We start from the raw sequence: 13,722 nt of genomic DNA on the forward strand, positions 1-13,722 counted from the left end.
AGGTATGCAGAAGCCTTAAGAGTGCTAGATCTTTTGCACCTAATGTGTGAAATAAAGCCACATTATTTCTGGATCTACTGTGCATCACTGGGACCAATTTTTGGCAGAGGAAATAACTGCTCCCTTTGTGGGATGAGACTGCCAAGCCCTCTTTAAACAGATGGCTGTTATTTCATTATTCAACATGTCTTCCCTTGACACTTCTCTCTCTGCCAATTATTGCTGCAGATATAGTCTTTTATTTAGGGGAAGTTATTGAGATAGTTTTTTGAGAAATAGTGTCCAGAGATGTGAGGGATTTCTCTATATTTCTTTATCTACCTACCATCTGCACCTGAAATTAGGTTGAAGATAAACTAAGACTGATTTCAATCCTTGATAAATCACTGAGAATTATACAAAACATTTTCATGACTGATCTTGGAGACTTAATACTAGTACTATCTCAAATCCTCTTTGGAACAGAGTAGTGATAGCTACTTTAGATGACAACTAACTGGTTAGATAGCTATATATGTTACAAAGAAAACCTAGATTTTCACAGTTGAAACAGGAATAGTTAAGTTCATCTATCTCACATCTAATTTTAAAAAAAGCTATTTCTTGTGGCTAATATAGATATTTTGTAAGGAGAGTAGAATAAGAGGAAGCTGGTATCAGGACACTTTTTATTTCTTACAATCTCTGAGCTTTGTTTCTTTCTAGGTAGACTTTTTCTTGGACAATAATTCCCCCACACAGTAGAAAATAAGGCTATGGGTAACTCTAGGCTTGTCTCATCTTGCATTCTAGAGAGAGTGTCACTTTCACAATGTTTCCAAAAGAAGTCCTGAAGAGGACTTTGACTTGTCATGGAGTTTGTGCCTGGAGCCAGAGGTGGTGTCAGATCCACCCAAACTGGAGGGACTAAAGATGAGAAAGAAGTGCTGATTCAAAGAGATTCTTGTTAGATAAAAACTTATGTTCACTCAACTAAGGAAGATTTTTGGAACCTTCCATTTAAAAATATTCTTTATCCTCTGCTCATTCTATCTCTTTTTCCTCCATTAAATTTTTTTAAGGCTTATTTTTTTTGTAGTTTCAAGTTTTTATTTAAATTCCAGTTAGTTAACATACAGTGTTATATTAGTTTCAATAGTAGAATTTTGTGATTCATCGCTTACATACAACATCCAGTGCTCATCACAACCAGTGCCCTTCTTAATATCCATCACCCCTTTAACTCATCCCCCTACCTCCCTTCTAGCAGCCATCAGTTTGTTCTCTATAGTTAAGAGTCTGTTTTATGGTTTGCCTCTCTTTTTTCCCCCTATGTTCATCTGTTTTGTTTCTTAAATTCCACATATGAGTGAAATCATATCATATTTGTCCTTCTCTGATTGACCTATTTCACTTAACATAATACACTCTAACTCCATCCATGTCGTTGCAAATGGCAAGATTTCATTCTTTTTTATGGTTGAGTAATATTCCATTTTATACATACACACACACACACACACATACACACACACACCACATCTTCTTTATCCACTCATCAGTCAGTAGACATTAGGGCTTTTTCCATAATTTGGCTATTATTGATAATGCTGCTATAAATATCAGGTAGTTTTGTATCCTTTGGGTAAATACCTAGTGTGCAATTGCTGGATCCACAGGGTAGTTCTATTTTTAACTTTTTGAAGAAGCGCCATACTGTTTTCCAGAGTGGCTGCACCAATTTACATTCCCACCAACAGTGTTCCCCTTTCTCCATATCTTCACCAACATCTGTTATTTCCTGTGCTGCAAATTTTAGCCATTCTGACAGGTGTGAGGTGATAGCCCATTGCAATGTTTTGATTTGTATTTCCTCCTCCGTTAAATTTCTTAAATGTCTCCCAGAACCAAGTAGATATGAATGGTACCTCCACTGAATGATATCCCTGCATCTTGGCTTCCAAAGAAATTCCAAAGAATTTCTTGAAAGCTGGAGATATTCATGGAATCTCAGGGGACAGGGACTTTTATTACACTTGACTTTATCATAAACTTCTTTCATTGTAGGTTTGGAGATCATTGTACTGTGGTCTAGTACCAAGTTCATGATTGGAAGTTCTAGGGACATTGATGGCATCTTTTCATGTTTGGGCATTAGCAGTTTAAGTGAAATCAGTGATCTCACTCAGGGACTACTTTAAGAACTTTGGCTTCACAATTTTTAGACATACACTGAATTATAAAGAATCAGCTGGGAAGTCTCTGGGTATTAGAAATTAAGGCCTCATAGAAGTGGGAGATGATTTTGCCTCTCACATTAAAGTTAGATTGATTGGCCCTTCTGTAGGACCTGCAGTTTCAAAAAATCTAAATGTATGATAGTCATACATTCCAGGTGTTAAGGGTTAGGCCAATTTCAAATATTCTATTCCATTATCACTATAAGTATACTCATATTGTCAGACAATGTGTCTGAGACAGGGACTGATACAATATGATTTCAGAGTTAAAGCTAAGTTCCTGTTCATAAATGTATTGTATCAGAAGTTCCTACATCCATCCACCATCCACCTAAGGGAGCTCTTAGTTTTTATTTCTAAAGGAAATTCAAAATGTTTCTGGGGGAGGAAAACAGCATCCAGTTGTGCTTGATGATAATTATCCAGATTTTCTAACCTAGACTATGACATCTTTACTGTGAGAGACACGTTTAGTATCATTTCCCTGACTTAGGGTAAAGATTGAGATAAGGCCTGTGACAGCCAGAGTACACAGGTGAGTTCAATATTTGTAGGCACAATGAAGAGAATAAAGATGAATTTAATCATCTTATCAAGGTGGTTCTACACTTTCGCTGCACATTTGAATCACCTGAGAGCTTTGCAAAATCACTGACTTCTTCCTTCATTTCTAGCCCAGACCAATTAAATCAGAATTTTGGGGGTGGGGGCCTGAAAAGCTTCCCAAGTGATTCTAATGATCCACCCAGTGTGGAAAACCAACTTTTGAGAAATGTACCAAATTCAGATATAAAATGTGTTAAGTATAATGAAAACGACCAAATGAAGAAAAGATTTTGGCACACTTTTTCTACTGTTTATTAAGCTTGTGTAATATATGCATATGCACTATTCTAGACACTCTCTAAAACATACCTCTGAGGTAGGAATAATTACCCTCCTTTTGACAACTGAAAAAACTGGTAAACAGCTTAAGTGACATGAACAAGATCACATAGCTAGTAAGTGGCAGAGCTAGGATGCCTGATTTATGCTAACAAACCCATGAAGGCAGGTACTGTGTCTTACTCATCTTTCAATCTCTTCCACTTTCTGTTGTACCCATCCCAGGCCCCTAGCAAAGCATCTGCTCTAGAATAGGGGTTTTGTGAAAGTTCCCTTGATTGAACAAAATAGAGTGTTGATTATCCTACAGTGCATGAGACATACATGTGTGAAGCAGTACTATTTTTTTTCTCTTAAAATGTACTTCAGATGCCTCTTCAGAATAATCAGCCAAGGTAGCTAACCTAGGATAAGATAGAGTTTGTGTGCCTTCCATGTAGCTTAGGCCTTACTATCATGACTAGGTCCAGGATGAAGGCCAGTCTGGTTAGTGAAGGTCTTGGTATTGGCAGAGAAAGAGCACAGCCAGAAACAGGTAGCCAAGGAATGGTTGTGTGAAGATGTGAATTCAGAAAGTATATTTAAGGCCAGTGTTCAACTCAAGTGTAAGTCATGAGTTATGTGAGTCAGGTCAAAGTGAGATCAAGATCTCAACAGGAAGTTGAGAAGCAATTGTTTTTCTCAAGTACAAATCTCGGGTAGATTGAAATTAGGATACTATAGTAATCTGGGTCAGGAGTCAAAGAACCCAGAATCAGCAGCCAGGTGCTGGGAGCAAGAAAACACCCCAACAATTGGGGTGCAGGGTATTGAACACTGGGAAATCATGTAAAATTGAATCCCATAAATATTTGTCAAGTAATTATAATATTTAAGCCACTTGGGTGCTGTAATGCAAATGCAAAAATTAGTAAGACACAGACTATATCCCAAAGGAGGGAATAATTGAATAGAGGAACATAAGAGGAAGGTGCTAATGGAGTACCTATGAGGGAGGTAACATTAACAGCAGAGATTTTTTACACTTGCCCATGATTTTCAGTCCTAAGTCTATCTGTTAGCACTGCAAAAACAAAATGGTTTGATTCAAAATTACGATGGGTAAATTCTGTTTACAGTATAAAAGAATCTAAATGGTATTTTAATGAACATGAATTATCTCTTCTAGGGATATTTTCTTTTTAAAACATTGTTTTTGCATGTTCAAGGTGGATACCATTATTATGAGTTCTTGGTCACAATAAATTGGCTGTGTGTCAGAAGACTCACGCTTGCACCATAAATATGGACATTTTGGATACCATTTTTCTCTCAAATATTGAGATGACTTTTTATATTTCATCATGTCACAGCAATCTCAAAATTGGTAGCAAGTACTTCATGTGTTACCATTGAAAAAACAGCAGGAATCTCAGTTTGGTGCCAAATTGTAGCCATTCACTCATTTGTCATTTGGCAAAGAATTTCATCCATTATGATTGTACCCTAGCAACTATACTGATTACCTTTCAATTTCCTAATTTTAAACAACTAGGAAACCTGGGTTACCATAGAAATTACTTTTCCACTTATGTACAATTTAACTCAGCTAGGTTATTTTTACTAAGCGATCCCAAATTCAGTCATTGCTAAACTACAATCTTGGTTTTCCTATAAAGAATTCCCGTTTCTAGGATTCAACTCCTATGACCAAATTTTTACATTGGTATATTTGTATATGTGTAAAGATCAGCTATAGAGGGGCTTCTCAGTCTCTGATGTGAATTCTAATGACTTGGAGCCTGTGCTCAAATGCAGATTCTGATTCACTAGATCTGAGGTGAGGCCTGGGATTCTGCATTTCTAACAAGCTCCCAAATAATGCTGATGTTACTAATCCTCAGATCACACATTGTGGAGCAAGGGGATGAAAAGTCTATTTTGTAGTTCTTTAGAAATTTTAAATTATTTTAATTATTTTTGTAATACTTTCTATTTGGTGTTTAAAAATATACCAAAGTTTTTAATTTCTCTTTATTCAGTTGGTCACAAAATGAGTTAATAGAGCAAAGATACATATGACTATATCAGTTTGGAAACTGAGAACAAAGCAAGCTAAACGACATAGTAAGAAACACCATATGGTCATATCTCTTTATTGCATTAGCATTTGAAGATCAAGTCACTGATGTCTTCCTCTTGGCATTTTAAGAACAGCATTCATCATAGGTATAAATTCTCCTGACATAGTCTCTTCAGTATAGGAATGGAAGAAAGAAATATCTTTAGAAAAGGAAATGTTTATTTTATAATTAAAAAAACATGAAGTTCTTTAAAACATTTTTTCTTCTGGCCCAAAATTTAAATGTAGAATACTGGTTTTCATAATATTCATAATGATGTTGGTGTCTGACTCCAGAAACATTCTTCTGATGCTAGCTGATGAGGTGTTACTTCTAGGAGACTAAATATATTTTGTAACACCACCTCTGCAAAAACAGGTAGAAATGTGCAGGTATGATTTCAGTCTTTTGGGGGCTGAATAGCTCTTCCCCAAGGAAACCTTTAAAGAGCTTGAATCAAGGCCCTCTTCTCAGTATAGAGAAACCCATGTGAAGACATGGAAATTGACAGACAAGTTTTAAGGGCCTGCCAGTCACTGGTTCTTTTGCTGAGACTACAGGGTCTAGTTGCATGCTTCAAATTCTTGTTTCCTATAACCAAGTTTTCGGTGACTCCAATTGAAGATATAAGCAAGACAATCAAAAACAGTTCAGCCTTTGCATCTCTCAGCTGAAATAGCAGTAATGATTTTAGATACTGCCTATTCAATAGCTTAATACCAGTAATGTCATCTCCCATTTGAAATAATGTTCTTGTGGAGTAAATACTCTAAAGCACATAGAGCCACAGTACTATGGAATTGGATTTACATATATCGATTATTCCTTAAGGAACCATGAAGTCAAAGGCAGACAAGCCATGCGAGAGAATCTTTGCTTTAGGTTCAGAATATGGTTCTTTAGGCAAAAACTTCTATTGCACCCCAGTCCATCCAAAGCAATCTTCAAAGATCCTTACATCAAGAAGAAAGAAGAAAGAGAAAAACTTCCACTTATCTATATCCAAATCATATACTCAATTTTAAAAGGTTAAATATTTTTATGGAAGTTGAATTTTTCATTTCCAGCTGATCAACTTTGTTTTTACATTTTCTGTTCTCATGATCCATCTCTTGAAGACATCTGTATTTGCCTTTCCCTGCCTTTAACTCTAAGCTGCACAGACATGTGACTATTTACCTTGGTGGTGCTGGTTGAAAAACTTTGATGTTCCTCCACCACTTAATTAGAGTCCAAATACCAAAGATTGGCATAAAAGCCCTGTCATTATTTAGTACTCATCTACTTTTTCAGCTCAATTTTTGTCATCCTCAACACCTCTACTTTTTTAAAAAAGATTTTATGTATGTATGTATGTATGTATTTATTTATTAACAGAGCGTGCGCACAAGCAGGGGGGAGTGGCAGGCAAAGGGAGAGGGAGAAGCAGGCCCCCCGCTGAGCAGGGAGCCTGATATGGGACCCGATCCCAGGACCCTGAGATCATGACCTGAGCCAAAGGCAGATGCTTAACTGACTGAACCACCCAGGCGCCCCTCACCATCTCTTCTTATCCACATTATGGAAGAAGCTCTGGCCCTTACTACAAAAGCAGCTGGAAGTGAGAGGAGAGGCCAAACTCAAGTATATCCCCATGGCAGCTGTCTCCTTCAAAGTCTTCTTTCCTACAAAACCAGCTGTAATCTGTATTTAAGAACTTTCACATTGCCTCTTCTTAGGAAGTAAATTTTTTTTTGGAGGGGGACCCATAACTTTAAATATTATTGAAGATTTGAAGGTGTAGATCATTGTTCTTTTTATAAAATTCAGCCTTCCTACCAATCTGCTTGCAGTCTTTTCTCTCCATTAAGACCTTGTGCTTCTTATAATCGGATGTATTATATTCATGTTTATTACGAAAACAAATAGCACAGGATTCAACATATAATGTTCTTCAAAAATTCTTTAATGCATAAATGAATGTAATACTGTTTCTCCTGGCAGATTGTGTGTACAAGAGTTAGGAATTAATTTGTCATTTTCACTGAAAGCTTGTCAACAATATGTAGATCTCCTTGAAAGATGTTGCCTTTAAGTACAGTAGACATTAGGTTCAGAGTGTCTTGAAACATGAAGCCTTTTTTAAAATTATGAAATCAGGAGAGTGCATAAAACCTACATGGATATTTTATTTTTTTATTTATTTTTTATTTATTTATTTTTTTAAAGATTTTATTTATTTATTCGAGAGAGAGAGAATGAGAGACAGAGAGCATGAGAGGGAAGAGGGCAGAGGGAGAAGCAGACCCCCTGTTGAGCAGGGAGCCCGATGTGGGACTCGATCCCGGGACTCCAGGATCATGACCTGAGCCGAAGGCAGTCGCTTAACCAACTGAGCCACCCAGGCGCCCCCTACATGGATATTTTAAAGAATAATAACAAAGCCAAAATCAAAATAGTCAATACCCTCATTAAGAAATAAGCATTATCAGTAATGTACATGTCCCTGATCTGGTTGTCTTTGATGGCATATCCCTCTCTTCCTATCCCTAGGAATAACTACTATCTTCACAAATGTAAGAATGATGATCTCGCTCTTCTTTATGATTTTAGCCTTTTGTGTATATGCCCCTAACAATATATTGATTGGTTTTGCTTGCTTTTGAGCCTTATGTAAATGGAATTATATCATGTGAATATTTTGAATGATCTGTCTTTTGCTCATTGTGAAATTCATTTCTGGTGATATTTGTAGCTGTTGTTCATTCGTTTTCATTGCTCTATTATGCCATTGAATGATGACATCTCTATATATTCATTCTACTCTATTAAGATCTACACTGCTATAAATTTTCTTGTACACATCTTTCCTATGCATGAATAAGAGTTTATCTAATTTATTAAAAACTAATGAATTGGGGTGTCAAGGGGCATCTGCATTTCATATTCAGGTTAAACCAATCTTTTCTAAAGAAGTGTTCCAGTTTATGATTCATCTAGCAGTATGTGAAAGTCTCTGTTGATTCATACCCTCTCTGATATTTGGTGATATGTAGACTTAAAATTTTTACTAGTCTGACGGGTGTAATATGGTATCTCATGCTTTTTGTTTTCATTTTTCTGATTATTACTGAATCTAAGTATATATTTTTTAAAGATTTTATTTATTTATTTGAGAGAGAGAGAATGAGAGAGAGCACATGAGAGGGGGGGAGGGCCAGAGGGAGAAGCAGACTCCCTGCCGAGCAGGGAGCCTGATGCAGGACTCGATCCAGGGACTCCAGGATCATGACCTGAGCCGAAGGCAGTTGCTTAACCAACTGAGCCACCCAGGCGCCCTCTAAGTATATTTTTATATGTTTATTGTTGATTCAAGTTTCCTCTTCTTTGAAATGCCTATTCAAGTCTTTTGCCCAATTTTCCTATTGAACTGTTTGAAATTTTCTTCCAGATGGTAGTCATTTTTAAACTTTATGTGATGTAACTATATTCTCAGATTTTAGGGGTTGACTTTTCATTTCTTTTAGGGTATCTTGCTGAGCAGAAGATCACATGTTTAATATAATCACATCTATAACTCTTCATTTTGCTTTTCACACTTAGTTTTTTAACCTACCCAAACTTGACTTTTGTTTGAGAAGAGTTAGGAATATAACTTTTTATTATTCTTTTTTTTATTGCAATGTCTATTGCACTTTCTCTCCTTGATTTCTAATAGCATATCTGTCAAGTAGCAAGTATGCATTTGCATGGAAATCTGTTTCTGGGCTCTCTATTTCAGTGTCATTGGTCTACTTGTCTCATGCAATAATTTAACTAGAGAAGAGAGAAGTAGCACAGGAAAAAGAGGAAAGAATGGCATATACTTTAGAATTCGTTTTCTAGTTGATTGTAATATATGTATTGGGACTATTTATTTTTTAATACCAAAAGCACCACCGCATAGACTAATTGGGCAGATCTGTAAAACAGATAAACATGATCACCAACATAATTTGGAGAGCCCCATGCAAAATGAAAATGCAGGCTCCTTGTTAAAAAATGATTTAAAATTTCAAGATGGTGGTATCAGAGCATTAAGCTGGCACAGCCCCTCTGAGTGTGGGGCCCTGTGCAGCTACATAGATCATATACTCATGAAGTCAACCCTGCAGGTAAATATTATGAGATAGTTCTCTTTTTATATGAGAAATATAAAGTGATGCAAGAATAAGCTCCAGATTCTTACAGAAAACTGTTTCCAACCAAGAAAAAAAAATACATTAATAAAAGAAATTAAACGCCTAGCATGGAATAGAGTAGGATTTTTAAACTAAATTACATTTAATACTAGTCAATATACCTGTAATGACAAAGTTTCCTATTACTAACAAGGTGAAGAATTGATCTTTAATTGGTCTGCTTTTATTCCTCATTCTCTAACTACAAGTTTGAATCTCTGACCTTTATATATTCTTATGCTTTTGCTTGACCACAGGGTCATACTACACATAATAGTCTTTTAAGTTTCAATGCCATAACACGCCAAAATGAATATACTCTTTATACAGTTTCCTGCTGTGTTTACTTTACGATGTTTTAAAATAAATGTTGCAAGGAATTTATAGCCCCCAGTACTAGTTCATGTGCCAGGACTACTTAACAGAAAGATTATTTGAATTGGTGCCTATAGATGTATCTTCTTATATAACCTCTTATTAGATGTTTTTGTATTTGCTAAAAGAAATGAACTATTTGTATTATTAATAGTTGGCTCAATTCTGTATGGGATATATTAAATAATGACTCATTATGCAGTATTGTCAGAAGCTCTTGTATTCCATATAATTGAATTTTAAAGATTACCCAAAATTGTAATTTAATATTCAAAGCTTCAACTTTTTTAAAGATTTTTTTAAGATTTATTTATTTATTTGAGAGAAAGAGACAGAGACAGAGAGAGAGAGAATGAGTGGGGTGGAGGGGCAGAGGGAGATGGAGAAGCAGATTCCCCACTGATCAGGGAATGCAACGCGGGGCTTGATCCCAGCACCCTGGGATCACAATCTGAGCCAAAGGCAGACCCTTAACTGACTGAGCCACCTAGGCGCCCCTCATTTATTTTTTTTAGAGAGAGAGAGCAGGGGAAGGGGCAGAGGGAAAGGGAGCAAGCAGACTCCCCACTGAGCATGGAGCCTGACACAGACCTTGATCCCAGGACCCTGAGATCATGACCTGACTGAAACCAAGAGTCAGATGTTCAAGCAACTGAGCCACCCAGGCTCCCCTCAAAGATTCAACTTTTTGCCATTCTTTATCTATATAAAATTTTTTCGTGATCTTTATGACTCAGTACCTTACCTTACTAAAAATAGTATTTCAAACATTACTGGCCCTTTTCTTTATATTTTGGTTATATTTCGACCTTTATTTTGTACATTAATTATTGAGCTAGTTTGTAACAGCTCAGTTGGCTATGTATGTAGTACCTACTTTGACTGATTTTTCATACCGCTTGACTCTTGGTTAGATTGTCAACTGCTATTTGAATGCATTAGTGTGCTTTAGGTTTGTGTTTTATTCTTAATTTGCTTTTCCTAATTTGATGTGGGCTGGGAAACTGCTTATTAATTATTAGAATTTAATCAAATAAGAGCCAAAAGTTTCAAAGAAACAACGAGTCTGCAAAAAAAGAGCATAGATTTTTGTAATAGGCCTTTTGACTAAGATCACTAACAGACTCTCTGTACTTAGGTTTAGATTCACAGCTTTGCTCAGACTGTGCCTAAGAAAGGGCTCTGTTGATGCATATAGTATTGTAACGAGTAGTTAATTCTCAGTATTTGACTTATTCTCAGTTTGCAGACTTCTTATACCTCTAGGATTTATTACATTTCCCTCCTATTGCTTGAAATTTTGTAGTCCCAATGGCCAAATGGTTGCCAAATAGCTCAAGTTCATTTGTTCATATGTATGTATAATTACAAGGAAAGTAATAGTTATTGTATATCTACTATGTACCCATAAATAAGATGATTATTTATCCACAAACATATAAAAATAAGAAAAAGTATTACTATCTTATAGATCATAAAACAAAGCTCAGAGAAGTCATGGAAGTCACCAATGTTTATAAATCTATCAGAAATTAACAAAGCATGTGCCAATAGAAAAGGTTCAACAAACATTTCTTAAATAAATGAATGTAACTGAATGAAATCTGGCTTCAAACCAACAGATATTTTTAAACATAAAGAGGGTGAGCAGGGATAATGAATTTAGTTAGTCAGCCGTGGGATTATCCTTGCTTTTCATTGAATTATGAGAACATTTCTATTGCAGAGACAGTGTCAAGAACTGATCTACCAAATAGTAAAATCTTAAAAAGAGATTTCAAATTAGTCTCAGTTATAATCCACAACAGTTCACATCAATAAGAAAATGAGATAATCTAAAATATATACCTATATTGGGGCACCTGGGTGGTTCAGTCGGTTAAGCATCTACCTTCAGCTCAGGTCATGATTCCAGATTCCTGGGATCGAGCCCCACATCAGACTCCCTGCTCCATGAGGAGCCTGCTTCTCCCTCTCCCTCTGTCCCCCAGCTTGTGCTCTCTCCCTTTCTTACTCTCTATCTCAATTAAATAAATAAAATCTTAAAAAAAATAAAATATATACCTACAATGTTGGTTAATATATACAAATAAATAATCTCCTATTATAGGTGGTTTTTATAACTGCAGGGCCTTAAATTCAGAAATGTCAGTTTTCCCATGGTACAGACTGCTAAATAAAATTGAGTAGTTTCTATTAGAATCAACTGTTACGTAGGATAGCTTTATTTTATATAGAAACGTTTCAAAAGAAAAAAATCACAATTTCTTTGCTTGTTTATTGATTGTGGCTTTTGTGAAGCACCTGCTAGTGTACTGGCCTTGTCTCTCCTGGGGTCAGCATTTCTGGAATACAGTCCTGATCAAAACTTATAAATGAAGAAATGGTTCCTTCAGTTCACCTTTTAGGCAAACTCTATGTATGGTATGCTTTAACTTCCATCCCAGCCAGGGATGGTTTACTTGCAAGTAATAGAAACCCACCAAAGCTAAACTGTCCTAAGAAGAAATGCTCACAGGGTCCATTTAAAAGAAATTTAGCTAAAGGAACTGTGTGTGTGCGTGTGTGCGTGTGTGCATGTAGCTCCTGGGTTGCTTGACTGTGGCTCTTTCAGTGTATTGGCTTCAGCCTTATGACTATCTTTTCTTGTTTTTCCATATAAACATGTTCCATGATGCTTATATGTAGATCCTAAATCTACATAACATTCTTTTTAGATCTCCACATTTAATGACTCCATCAATACCCCTCTTCTAAATTTCTGGGAGAGAGGATCTGATTGGCTCAGCTAGAATCAAATGTCCACACCAGCTAATCTTCTGTGGGCTGGAAGATGCGTTTCTATGATACATTTCATATCTTCAGGCTGTGGATGTTGTCTATATTGAGATCATTAAGCTAAAGTGATGATGAATAAAGTTAGTGTAGGCATGTCAGTTATGATGATCCTCTCCAACAGATTTAGACAAAAATATCATTAGAAGCATTTCTTCCATAGTCAGTCTGATTTTGAGTCTTCGACTATGTTTCCTGAGCCTCAAAAGGAAGGAAGCATAACGTTTTCTCTGGCTACTAAAAAATTCTAAAATAGAAAAAGTCTGTGGTTCTGTATCAAACAAAATATGTTTATATAATTGAAGAATACCATCATTGCTAGCTATATCATTTCTAAGAAAAGAAATGTGTATTAGTTATCTACTGCTGCAGAACAAATTACTCCAAAACTTAGCAACATGAAACAACAAATATTTATTATTTCAAAAGTTGTCAGAAATCCTGGAGCAGCTGAGCTGGCTCTTACTCAGGATCTTTCCTAAGAGCTACAGTCAAAGTATTAGCCAGGGCTTCAGGCATCTCAAAGCTAAAGTGGGAGAGGATCCACTTCTCTGCTTCCTCACATGGCTATGGGTCAACCTCTGGTCCTTGTTAGGCATTAGCTGCTGGCCAGCGACATCAGTTCTTTGCCACTCTGGCCTCTGCAGTATTGTTTTACCACACATTTTGGATAAATAATCAACGGTTTACATAATTAAGACAACAAATGTTTTCAAAGCTATATCAAGCAGCATACTATGGTCATTTCTCTCTCTCTCTTTTTTTTTTTTTTTTTTTTTTTTTTAGTTTTTGGTGATCTTATCATTTCTTTTCCTAAATGCTCAACAGATCTATCAGATAATTGTGGATGTTTTCCCAAGTGCCCATATATATGAAACTATTCCCTCTTTTTTTCTTTTGGAGACATTCTTCCCACTGTGTCCTGCCACCTGATTTCAGTGTATATTGTTGCTCTCTACATCTGGTACTTCCCGTCAGGTTTATCTTGAGCTGGATGATCTTTCATTTCTGGATCCCAAGTGTTCTTTCTAAAATAGCTACTCATTTGTTTTGAAGAACATTCTCCAATAGTTTCCTAAAACTAACACATGATCTTCAAAGCTTTTA

This window comes from Mirounga angustirostris, unplaced genomic scaffold, assembly GCF_029215605.1.
Source record: "Mirounga angustirostris isolate CCGP_5_RB_7025 unplaced genomic scaffold, mMirAng1.0.hap1 SCAF_3, whole genome shotgun sequence".
Lineage (NCBI taxonomy): Eukaryota > Metazoa > Chordata > Mammalia > Carnivora > Phocidae > Mirounga > Mirounga angustirostris.